The following is a 10895-nucleotide window of genomic DNA, read 5'->3' as shown; positions in this document are numbered from 1 at the left end:
AGCTACTGACCATATAATTGGACATTGTGAAGGACACGAAGGGTTTGAATACATGTCTTCAAGGAGTCCTATGTCATTGGCCAATAGGACTATAGTACCAGTTTGTGAAATAAGGAATATTAGCATTTCTCCTAAGGACAAACCATCTGAAGTTTTATATATTCCTTCATTCCATTTAAAACTTTTGTCAATTAATCAAATCACAAAAGAATATAATTGCTTGGCTATTTTTTCTGCTGAGCAAGTTGCTTTTCAAGGTAGGGTATACCAAATTTCCATTTAAAAATTCTAATAGAATCAGTAAGTAGTGGATTCTTTTTCTTGTTTTAGATATGTGCTTTCCTTTATCGATGATAGAACTTGTTATGTTTGGATTTATCTATTGAAGTTTAAGAGTGATGTCTTCATTGCCTTTAAGGAATTCCATGCCACGATAAAAAATCAAACTGATGCTAAGGTGAAAATTTTTAGAACTAATAGTGGCACAAAAAATACAAATAAACCTTTTTCTTCATATTTGATAGATCATGGGAACATCCATCAGATGTCATATGTAGTAACTCCTCAGCAAAATAGAATTGTTGAGAGGAAAAATAACATCTTCTTGAAGTGACACGTGCTTTACTTTTCAAATGAATGTTCTTAAATCATACTGGTCTGAAGGTATTCTTATTTCTTGTCATCTTAGAAATCGATCGCCGACTAGAATCTTGGATAATAAAAGCTCATATGAAATGTTGCATGGTTGCCCTCTTAGTGTTCAGCATTTAAAAGATATTTGGTTGTGAATGCTTTGTACATTTATCAGAAAAGCATAGAGATAAACTTGATAAACGATCAATTAAATGTATATTCATAGGATATTTACCAACCAAAAAGTGTTACAAATGCTATGACCCAAAAACCAAGAAAATGTATGTTTACCGAAATGTTGAATTCAATGAACACCTCCATTATTTTGAAACTAATAAGCCTCGAGGGGAGATTAGCAAGACAACCTCTACCCAAGAACTCTAAAGAATGGATGGTCTTAATTCTAGAGTCGATGACATTAAGAGTTATATGTTTAATCAGGAAGTACCTCAATAATTTATTCTTGAAATACCACAAGACTCCAATGAGGAAGTTCACTCAAATGAAAATCAACGAGAAATAATTCCTTAAGACTTTCAGCCAAAGACGATCTGGTCATATTAGCCAACCTCCTCATGGTTTAAATGATCATTATACATATCATGTTAAAGAAAGCAATCCCAAAATTCGTTACCCCATTGAAAAACAGATGGATCTTAAGAAATTATCTCTTAACTAAAGAACCCACTAACTTCGAGGAAGCTAATTCAAATGTTGTATGGAGGACTGCTATGAAAGAGGAACGTGTTGCATTAAAGAAAAATCATACTTCGGATGTTGTTACTCTTTCTAAAGGAAAAAAAACTAGTTGGATGCAAGTGGGTCTATAAAATGAAATACAAAAGTGATGGAACTATTGAGAGATACAAGGTGAGACTTGTTGCAAAGGGATTCACCCAAACCTATGGTATTTCCTATAAGGAAACCTTTGCTCCTGTGGTCAAAATGAATATTATGAGAGTTTTGATTTCTATTGCTGCCAACAATGACTGGCCTTTATACCAACTAGATGTAAAAAGTGCCTTCTTGCACAGAGATTTGGAAGAAGAAGTTTACATGAAATTTCCTCTTGGTCATCCTCAAGAAGGCAATGAAACTCTTGCTTGCAGACTCAGAAAGGCAATCTATGGGCTTAAACAGTCTCCCAGGGTATGGTTTGTAAGGTTAAGTCAAGCCCTTTTTGATATAGGGTTTTCTCAAATTAATGTCGATACATCCATGTTTGTAAAAAGAAGGCAATCTGGGAATGCTATTGTTCTTATCTATGTTGATGACATTGTTATAACAGGAAGTGGTTCAAATGCTATAACAAATTGGAAGGTTACTTTCATACAAAATTTGATATTAAAGACTTGAGAAAACTCAAATATTTTTTTGGAATTGAGGTTGCTTACTCTTACAGAAGAATTTTTATATCTTAAAGGAAATATGTTTTATACCTTTTGTGCAAAACTGGCAAGATAGGGTGTAAACCTATTGATACTCCAATTGAAACAAATTATAAAGCCAACATAGACTCAGGCAAAGCCTTTTAAGATATTGGGATGTTTCAACATTTGGTTGGTCGACTTGTATATCTCACTATCACTAGATCTGATATTGCTTATGCGGCCAGTATGGTAAGGCAATTCATGCATTCTCAAAAAACTGCTCATCTTGAAGTTGCAATCAAATTTTAAGGTACCTTAAGTCATCTCTTGGAAGAAAATTTTAATGAAAAAGAATGGTCATACTGATATTATTGTATTTTTTTATGCTGATTGGGCAGGTAATCCTATAGATAAAACATCCACCACAGGGTCTTGTACATTTGTAAGGGGTAACCTTGTAACTTGGAAAAGTAAAAAACAGTTAGTGGTTGCTCAATCTAGTGCAGAGGCCGAATATAGAGCCATGACAACTACAACCTACGAATTAATTTGGCAAAAATTTCTTCTCAGAGATATGGGTTTTAATATTTTGTGTCCAATGTTTATGAACTATGACAACCAAGCTGCTATACATATCGCATAAAATCCCGTATTTCATGAGCGGACTAAGCAAATAGAAACAAATTGTCATTTTGTGAGAGAGAAAGTTCAAGCCAAGGAAATTACTACTCCATTTGTCAGAAGCAAAAATCAACTTGCTAATATCCTTACAAAGGCCACAAGCAAAGGACAGTTTCAAGAAACGTTAAGAAAGTTGGGCTTGACAGATATCAACACTCTAGCTTGAGGGGGAGTGTTAAAATGAAAACATGTAGCTACTCAAACATGATACACGGATGGTAACCAAAATCCCCCATATTTTGGGTAGCTAAAGGTGACGAATATCTTGGTGATATATTTAAGAGATATTTTGGGAATCAGTTTCTATTTTTTTCTTATCTTGTATCTTCTATTTAATATTGTGTGAATGGAATAGTGGGCACAACTGAATGCCCTTCAACCGTGGATGTAGGTCTAAGAGACCGAACTACGTAAAGCTGTCTTCTTCTTTCTTGCTTCTTCTTCTCAATTTCTTCTACAAAAACACACACCTATACAAGGAATTTTACTTTCCTAAGCGGTTTAGTGGGAATAAAAACCTAAACCAGTAACTGAGGAAGCTCAACTGGTGTTACTACCACAACCTCAACCCCATTCCCAAAATTTAGTACGTTAAACACAGAAAATTATGGGTTCTCCAAAGCCATCTTGATAAGCAAGGCACAATTTCCAGCTCCGCTCTTCTTGGCATCGAGCAAAGTCCCATACTTTAATAGTACCATCCTTAGAGCAAGAGCAAAACTTCAGGTCCATCCTTGAGAAACTGTGAAAAAAGAATAAGTCAATATATTGCCCATGGATGATTAATAAATACATGTCTACTTGCAACTAAAAGTTAAACGATCAAAAGTTTTAACATTTTTTTTTTTTTGAGAGTCACAAATACGTACCTCAAGTCACGAACGGACTCTTTGTGTGCAGATTTATTAGCCTTCACATTATTCATGTAAGATAACTTGCTAGTAAGAACTATACAGAGACAGAGCATCTCTTCAAAAAACAAGGAACAAAGGAGAGAGAGAGAGGGATCACCCATCAACAACCGGTATGCATTAATACACAGAAACAAAGTGGAAATAGGGAACCCATCAAAACAAAAAAAAATAACAAACAGAGATATATATATATAAAGAGAGAGAGAGATCACCCATAAACAACCAGTATGCATTAATAATACACATAGAACGAGACTAAAAACAGGGGACCCATCGAAACAAAACAAAAAACGAAGAGAGAGAGAGAGAGAGTAGCCATAAGAGCTAGGAGCTGGGGTAAAAACTGAACTGCAATCCATGCCAAGTGTATCGACTAGGAGCCTCATGGATGATGGTCAAGAGTTCGGGACTCAGGTAGGAGCAATTGCACCAGTCGCGCCTCCACATCCACATCATGCCAACAGTTACAAACCATGTTACCATTAAATTAAGAGAAGGTAAACCAACTGATATTTTAAACCATTGTCATAAGGAACAAAAGCAAAAATACTTAAATGCTTAACAAAAGTAATTAAAATCTCAAGATCTCAACATTTCAGCCATTGTCATAAGGGATAAAAGCAATAGGTATTGAACATGATTACCAAAAATATATACACCATGAAGTAAATACTGCATAAGCTTGAAAAATTGGGGATAAATTGTGACAGTTTACCCGTTTAAGATGACCCCCAGACAATATATATTGATGAATTGACATGACCCAACTATGATGGCATCACTGTCTTATGCTATAAGTAAGAGCCACAACCCAAATGCAGTCTAAGACTGCCACCAACTCATTCATGACTCTTGACCATATCCTAAACTGAATCTTGATTGAGTCCTGTCCAAAAGTTCAAAATTTAAACTTGATTCAATGTTTCAAGATTTATGAGATGTTTCTCTAAAAAGGAATATAGAAATTCTGGCTTCTGACTAGATTCTCACCGCATATCTGTCGCTCATCGACCATCTTTTGGAGGTACCTTGCATGCTCCTCGATTTGTAGCTGCAGTTTCCTTTACGACTCGTTTCCTATAGACATCCAATTGGAAACATCTGTGTGTGTGCGCGTGTGTTTTTCTTTGGTGGGTGGGAAGAGAAGTACTCTGAAATCAAGATTTTGGCAGTAAGAGCAGGTGGTTCTTGTGTTGATGAGACCAGCACCAACGTGGTAGTATAGAATTCATAATTTCATATAAAAACAGAAGAATGATGGAGAGAGAAATTTAGTACAAGGAGAGTTGAAGGCCAGGGTAAAAATCGAAAGCAAATTTAATGGGTCTCCGACACAAACAGACCATGTGCCACGTTACCGTTCCTCGAACATATTGCCATATAAATGTGCAAAACTTTGAATCAAGTGTAGCTTTGCCACTAACATTTCAAAGGGACATTATAGATAAACAGTAAGAGAAGTTAGCATGTCAATATGATAACCCACTCAAAGTTTTAAGGTCAAATTCAAATCATAAATGACCATTTCCAGAATGGTGGCAATCTAGGACATGGTTTTCACCAAGGGCTTAATAAACATCAGCTAGGACCATTCAAATTCACATCCCAGCATGATCCCAAGTGGGAAACACCACAGTGGAGGTTAAATTCAGTTAAGCATCCATATTTAGTGACACTCCGATGCTGTTTTCCACATTCAAGAAGCCTATAAAGGATGCCTATATCACACACAGAAACTGAACCCATCGAAAGCATGAACTTTAAATAATGCAAGTAAACACAGGAAGCCACAACAATGTCAAAAATCACCTAAGAAACAGCGTCATGTATGCGTTATTCTAGAGCAAGAAAGAGAGAGAGAGAGATCAGCATAGAAAATTGCACCTACAACCAAGAGAGGGGAGCGCTTCACTCTACTGTCTGAGTTGAACTGCCTCGGAAGAAAGCTAGGGCTGGGACAGCTTGAGAGAGTGCCATTACCACGACTCAACCCATGAACACTAGCTCTTGCACCACCCAACCGATTTTCTTCAATGGAGCTCTCTCTCTCTCTCTCTCTCTCTCTCTCTCTCTCTCTCTCTCTCTCTCTCTCTAAAACTCTAACTCTTGCACCACCTTGCTGAATTTTTCAATGGAGCTCTTGCATAGCTTGAAACATATAAATAAAGCATCACTCTAAAACAAAGATTGTCCCACAAATTTTGCTATTAATAAAATACCCTTGTAATCAGTGCAAGGGTATCTTTGTTTTAGAGTGAGACTATTCTGGAGAGTTAGAGGGAGAGAGAGAGTATTGGGGAAAAGAGGGAAAGTATTGGGGATAAGAGGGAGAGTATTTTGGAAAGTTGGGGGAAGAGAGAGTATTGGGGAGAAGAGGGAAAGTATTGGGGAGAAGAGGAAGAGTACTCTGGAGAGTTGGGGGAAGAGGGAAAGCATTGGGGATAAGAGTGAAGGTATTGGGGAGAAGAGGGAGAGCATTCTGGAGAGTATTGGGGGAAGAGGGAGAGTTTTGAGGGAAGAGGGAGAGTACTGGGGGAAGAAGGAGAGTATTTGGGAGAAGAGAGAAAGTATTGGGGAGAAGAGGGAGAGTATTCTACAAAGTTGGGGGAAGAGGGAGAGTGTTGGGGAGAAGAGTGAAAGTATTGGGGAGAAGAGGAAGAGTATTCTGGAGAGTTGGGGGAAGAGGGAAAGTATTGGGGAGAAGAGGGAGAGTATTGAGAGTATTATGGAGAGTTGGGGGAAGAGGGACAGTATTGGGGAGAAGAGGGAGAGTATTCTGGAGAGTTGGGGGAAGAGGGAGAGTATTGGGGAGAAGAGGGAAAGTATTGGGGAGACGAGAGAGAGTATTTTGGAGAGTTGGGAGAAGAGGGAAAGTATTGGGGAGAAGAGGGAGAGTATTTGGGGGAAGAGGGAGAGTAATGGGGAGAAGAGGGAAAGTATTGGGGAGAAGAGGGAGAGTAATCTGAAGAGTTGAGGGAAGAGGTAGAGTATTGGGGAGAAGAGGGAGAGTATTCTGGAGAGTTGGGGGAAGAGGTAGAGTATTGGGGAGAATAGGGAGAGTATTCTGGAGAGTTAGGAGAAAGAGAGTACTGGGGAGAAGGAGGGGAAGAGGGACAGTGAGAACGAGGAGGGGAAGAGGGAGAGTAGTGTGGAGAGTTTAGGGAAGAGGGAGAGTATTGGGGAGAAGAGGGAAAGTATTATAGAGAGTTGGGAGAAGAGGGAGAGTATTGGGGAGAAGAGGGAGAGTATTCTAAAGAGTTAGGAGAAAGAGAGTACTTGGGGGAAGGAGGGGAAGAGGGAGAGTAATGTGGAGAGTTAGGGGAAGGAGGAGGGGAAGAGGGAGAGTAATGTGTAGAGTTTGGGGAAGAGGGAGAGTAGTGTGGAGAGTTTTGGGAAGATGGGATTTCAGAGGACTTCCTTTTTCTTTGTTTCTGCCTTCTTATTTGTCTCTGCCCAGTAGATCTCATTTCCTTCTTTTTTTCGAGTTTGGTCTCTCTAGAAAGTCTCCCATGTCCTTTTTCTTTTCTCACAATCTGCACAATATAATGAAAAGAGTTAATCAAAGTGAATCTTTTCTCACAATCTGCACAATATAATGAAAAGAGTTAATCAAAGTGAATCTTTTCTCACAATCTGCACAATATAATGAAAAGAGTAAATCAAAGTGAAATTAAACAGATTGAGGTCTAAGAAATTAAATAATTAATAAAAAAGTAAAATAAGAAAAAATTGGGAAAATCTAGAAAAAGTAGGAAATACTAGAAACAAATATAACTCTTGAAACAATAAATAAATACTCATAAACAATATTTGTAAAGAACACATAAATACTCATTAATAATATAATAACTCAATTTCAACTTTTCTTTATTTTCTTATTTTTTCTGATTTTATTTAGGATTCACTTTTAAGCCATTGAAAATTACAACATTAAAAGCTAAAACAATATAATTATATAAAAGAAAACCGAAGAATAAAAAGAAAAACAGAAAGTTTTTCTCTATTTTTTCCTTTTTTTATTTCGGTTTTTTCTTTTTAAACTTTATTTTATTTTTTCTGTTTTTTTAGATTTTCTAATTTCTCTCTTCTGCATTTTCGATTTCCCATTCCAAAAATTGAAAACAGAGAAGTAGAAAAACAAAAAAAATGCCCCATATGTATTTCACTTTGTTTTTTTGCATTGCCATTTTTTTTGTTGGTGTATTAATGTCCTTTACAAAACATAAACTAAAACAGAAATTGCAATTTCAATTTTCTCCTTATTTCATTGTTTGGATTTTATTTAGGATTCATCGTCTAAGACCTTATGAATTTCAATATCAAAAGTTAAAACTATTATATTAAACAAAACCGAAAAGATAGGGTTTGCTCAAATTGATTTGGTTGTGTGCTAATTGTAGACTCAATTGGTATGCGTGGTAGTTGCTTTCTTTTTTTTATTATATCTGCCCATGCTTTGAACTCCTGTTTATGGCTTCTTCTGCCTAAATATTTATGTATATCTATTTATTTTGTTTGATGGTGCCTGTATTTAACCCAATCAGGGATGGGTTTCAAGTTTGTGATTTGTACAAGAATTTATTAGTATTTGATATGATATCTACAACTCCATTGTTGATGTTATCATTGATAAAATTTACGTTTATCTCAATTCTTTTTTCACCACAAACACGGTATTGGTTTCATCTGAGGGGCTAAATTCCAGCCCATGGTTCTAGACTATCTAGGGTTCTTCTTAGATGCTTCGATGCGAGTTCACCACAAACTTGTCTTATTTTCAATGTAATCAATGAATGAATGAGAAACATTAACAATTTCATGTAAGCTCTGATCATTTTTATCTGCGTTAGGTATCAATATAGGGAGACCATATCTGATAATGTATTCTTAAAATAAATATTTGCTAGCTTTGGCATGGCATCCTTTTCATGAAGAGTATTTCGTGAGTGGGAGTTACGATGGATCAATCTGTCACTGGCTTATTGGGTAATGTCTCTTTCCTTTCAATTGAAGCCACATGAAATGAATGAATTACACAAGTTGCTGGCAGTATAAACTTGTGTCTCTTTTTGTCCTATATATGTTAGGTGCTACTGAAAAAGGTAAATTGCTTCCAAATTTATCTAAATTTTCCTCTTATTTAGGTAAGTAGATTCGTGATTTATAAGTTGCTGATCCAGTGAGAATTATTTTTTTAATACATTGTGATGTAGAACTAGAAAATTAAGCATGTTCCAAGTAAAGCACAAGCAACAATTTTGAAGGGAACCAAGGTTTCCTCACCAAAACCCTAACTAGGGAGGAAAAAACTTCCGTTTCCTTTTTGCCCCCTTTTCAAAGCCATGTGAATAGGTTCCTAACCCTCCATGCTTCTCTTTTTATATCTTAAATGGAATATGAAAAGCCCATAGTGTTATTCACCAAAATAATATTGACTTAATAGTCCTAACTTAAAATAAAAATTCATAATAACATGTCTACAAACTCTATACTTGATAAGACAAAATGTTCCATAAGCACTCTCTAACTACTTTTTTAAAGAACTCCTAAAATCCAAAAATTATAGAAAACCCTATAATCCCTAAAAAACTTAAGAACGCGGAAAATAACCCTAGAAAAAAATTAAAATATACATCCTTGAAAATTAAACAAAAAATGAAAATTAGAATAATTTGGTCCTACTTTAGACTCCCCTAATTGGAGAAAACTCAACCTCAAGTTTTGAAGTAGGCTTCGCATTAGTTCCAAAACCTTCTTCGAACTCAATATTATGCTTTGAGATTATGCATTGAGATTGGGGGCATCGAAATCAATAGACTAGCACATTTTGAGAACAGCTCAAGGAGAGTGTCATTGTATGTTGATGGAGTCTATCCAGCTACATAAACTTGTTGAAATGGCCTAAGTTCAGCCATAGAACATACCATGTGGTCATCTTTGAGATGACGACTGGATTCGATTGTCCAACCAACAACTTCATCTATTGATTCTCCTTGGACTTCATAGTTTTATTTCCCAAAGATCGGTTCAACCCCGAAATATTATTCATTGTTGTATATTAAATTTTCTACAAGGTATTGTCCTTCAACTGAGCAAGCTCAAAGATTGATTGAGAATCCCAATATACTGCCCATTGATTTTGGAGACAATGTGCGTTAAAATCATGAATGTCCACCTTCAATTTGAAGACCCTAAAGTAATGTCCCCCACGTCTAAGTCTTCTATTACTTTCCTCTTCACTCGACTCCTCATGCAGAGCATGGGCTTGTACTTTACATCTTCTTTGCAGAAAGTTCATCATCTTACCCATGATTGATAACCATGAGTTGTTGTGCAAGCTGCTGAACTTGCCTCCTGAGATCCTTAATCTCTTCATCTTTGGCATCTTAGGGTAGGTCTACGGGAGCTCTACTTCCACGATCCCGTCTTTCTGTCATAGGTTCATCGAAATCACAAATCCTAGGGACAAAAATCAGCAAACTCTAAGCTAAATTTGGCAAGTTCTAGGCTGAAATTACTAAACATGGGCTGAATGAAATTAACAAACTCTAGGCTTGACAGAAGATTTCCACCCATGCTACTCAAGAATCATGTGTTCTAATGCCAATTTATATGGATATTTATGAAAAAAAACAAATTAAAAGTTTCCAAGCAAAGCACAAGCACTAATTGAAGGGAACTAAGGTTTCCTCCCCATTAACCTAACTAGGGAACAAAAGCTTTCTTTTTTTTTTCTTTTTTTCCTCTTTACAAAGTCACGTGATCTAGACCTCCACCTGCATCTTTTACATCTCTAGGATCTTTAGCGAAAACTATGAATAGCTTGATCTCTCGCGAAAACTACTCTGCTTCCTTACCCCGTCTGGCGTGCCTTACGTGTTGTTCTTTTCACGTGCAACGATCCCTGTCATTGTATTCCTTCGGCTCCCTTCACCAAAACAAGATTGACAAAAAGTCATATCTTAAATCAAAGTTCATAATTATATTTTTCACCTAATAAAACAATTATTTCATAAGCAGTCTAACTACTTTGCTAAACAACTCCTATAATCCTAAAAATACAAAAAAAAAAAAAAACCTGAGAATCCCCAAAACACTTAAAAGCCCTAAAAATATACCCTAAAATTAAAATTAAAACATTACATAAGAATCGAAAATAAGAGTAATTTTGTCTTTCATCATAGTACTAATAATGGCATTTTGTTTTTTATAGTTATGGTTCTAATTTGTTTATACCTCATCTTGTGGAATTGCAGCTACCAACCAATGGATAGTCAAAAACAATAACGACAGAAGG

At 36.2% G+C, this 10895-nt stretch overlaps 1 long non-coding RNA gene across 4 annotated transcripts; it reads right to left on the bottom strand.

Moving 5' to 3' along the window:
* Positions 1 to 2710: 2710 nt before the first annotated feature.
* On the bottom strand, positions 2711 to 7197 carry LOC110007287 (uncharacterized). Of its 4 annotated transcripts, none has more exons than XR_016052440.1 (3): positions 4589 to 7174; positions 3948 to 4484; positions 2711 to 3426 (listed from the first exon to the last, which is right to left on the bottom strand). It is a non-coding gene; the product is annotated as an uncharacterized LOC110007287 (long non-coding RNA). The 4 variants fall into 4 exon arrangements; XR_016052439.1 differs by having other exon boundaries at positions 2711 to 4484; positions 4589 to 4749; positions 5483 to 7126; XR_016052438.1 differs by having other exon boundaries at positions 2711 to 4484; positions 4589 to 4749; positions 5487 to 7122.
* Positions 7198 to 10895: the final 3698 nt, after the last annotated feature.

Source organism: Amborella trichopoda, chromosome 3 (genome assembly GCF_054954075.1).
Source record: "Amborella trichopoda isolate Santa Cruz 75 chromosome 3, AtrichopodaSantaCruz75HAP2 v2.0, whole genome shotgun sequence".
Classification (NCBI taxonomy): Eukaryota; Viridiplantae; Streptophyta; class Magnoliopsida; order Amborellales; family Amborellaceae; genus Amborella; species Amborella trichopoda.
The sequence above is the reverse complement of the archived record's forward strand: the minus strand, read 5'-3'. Positions and strand labels throughout refer to the sequence as shown.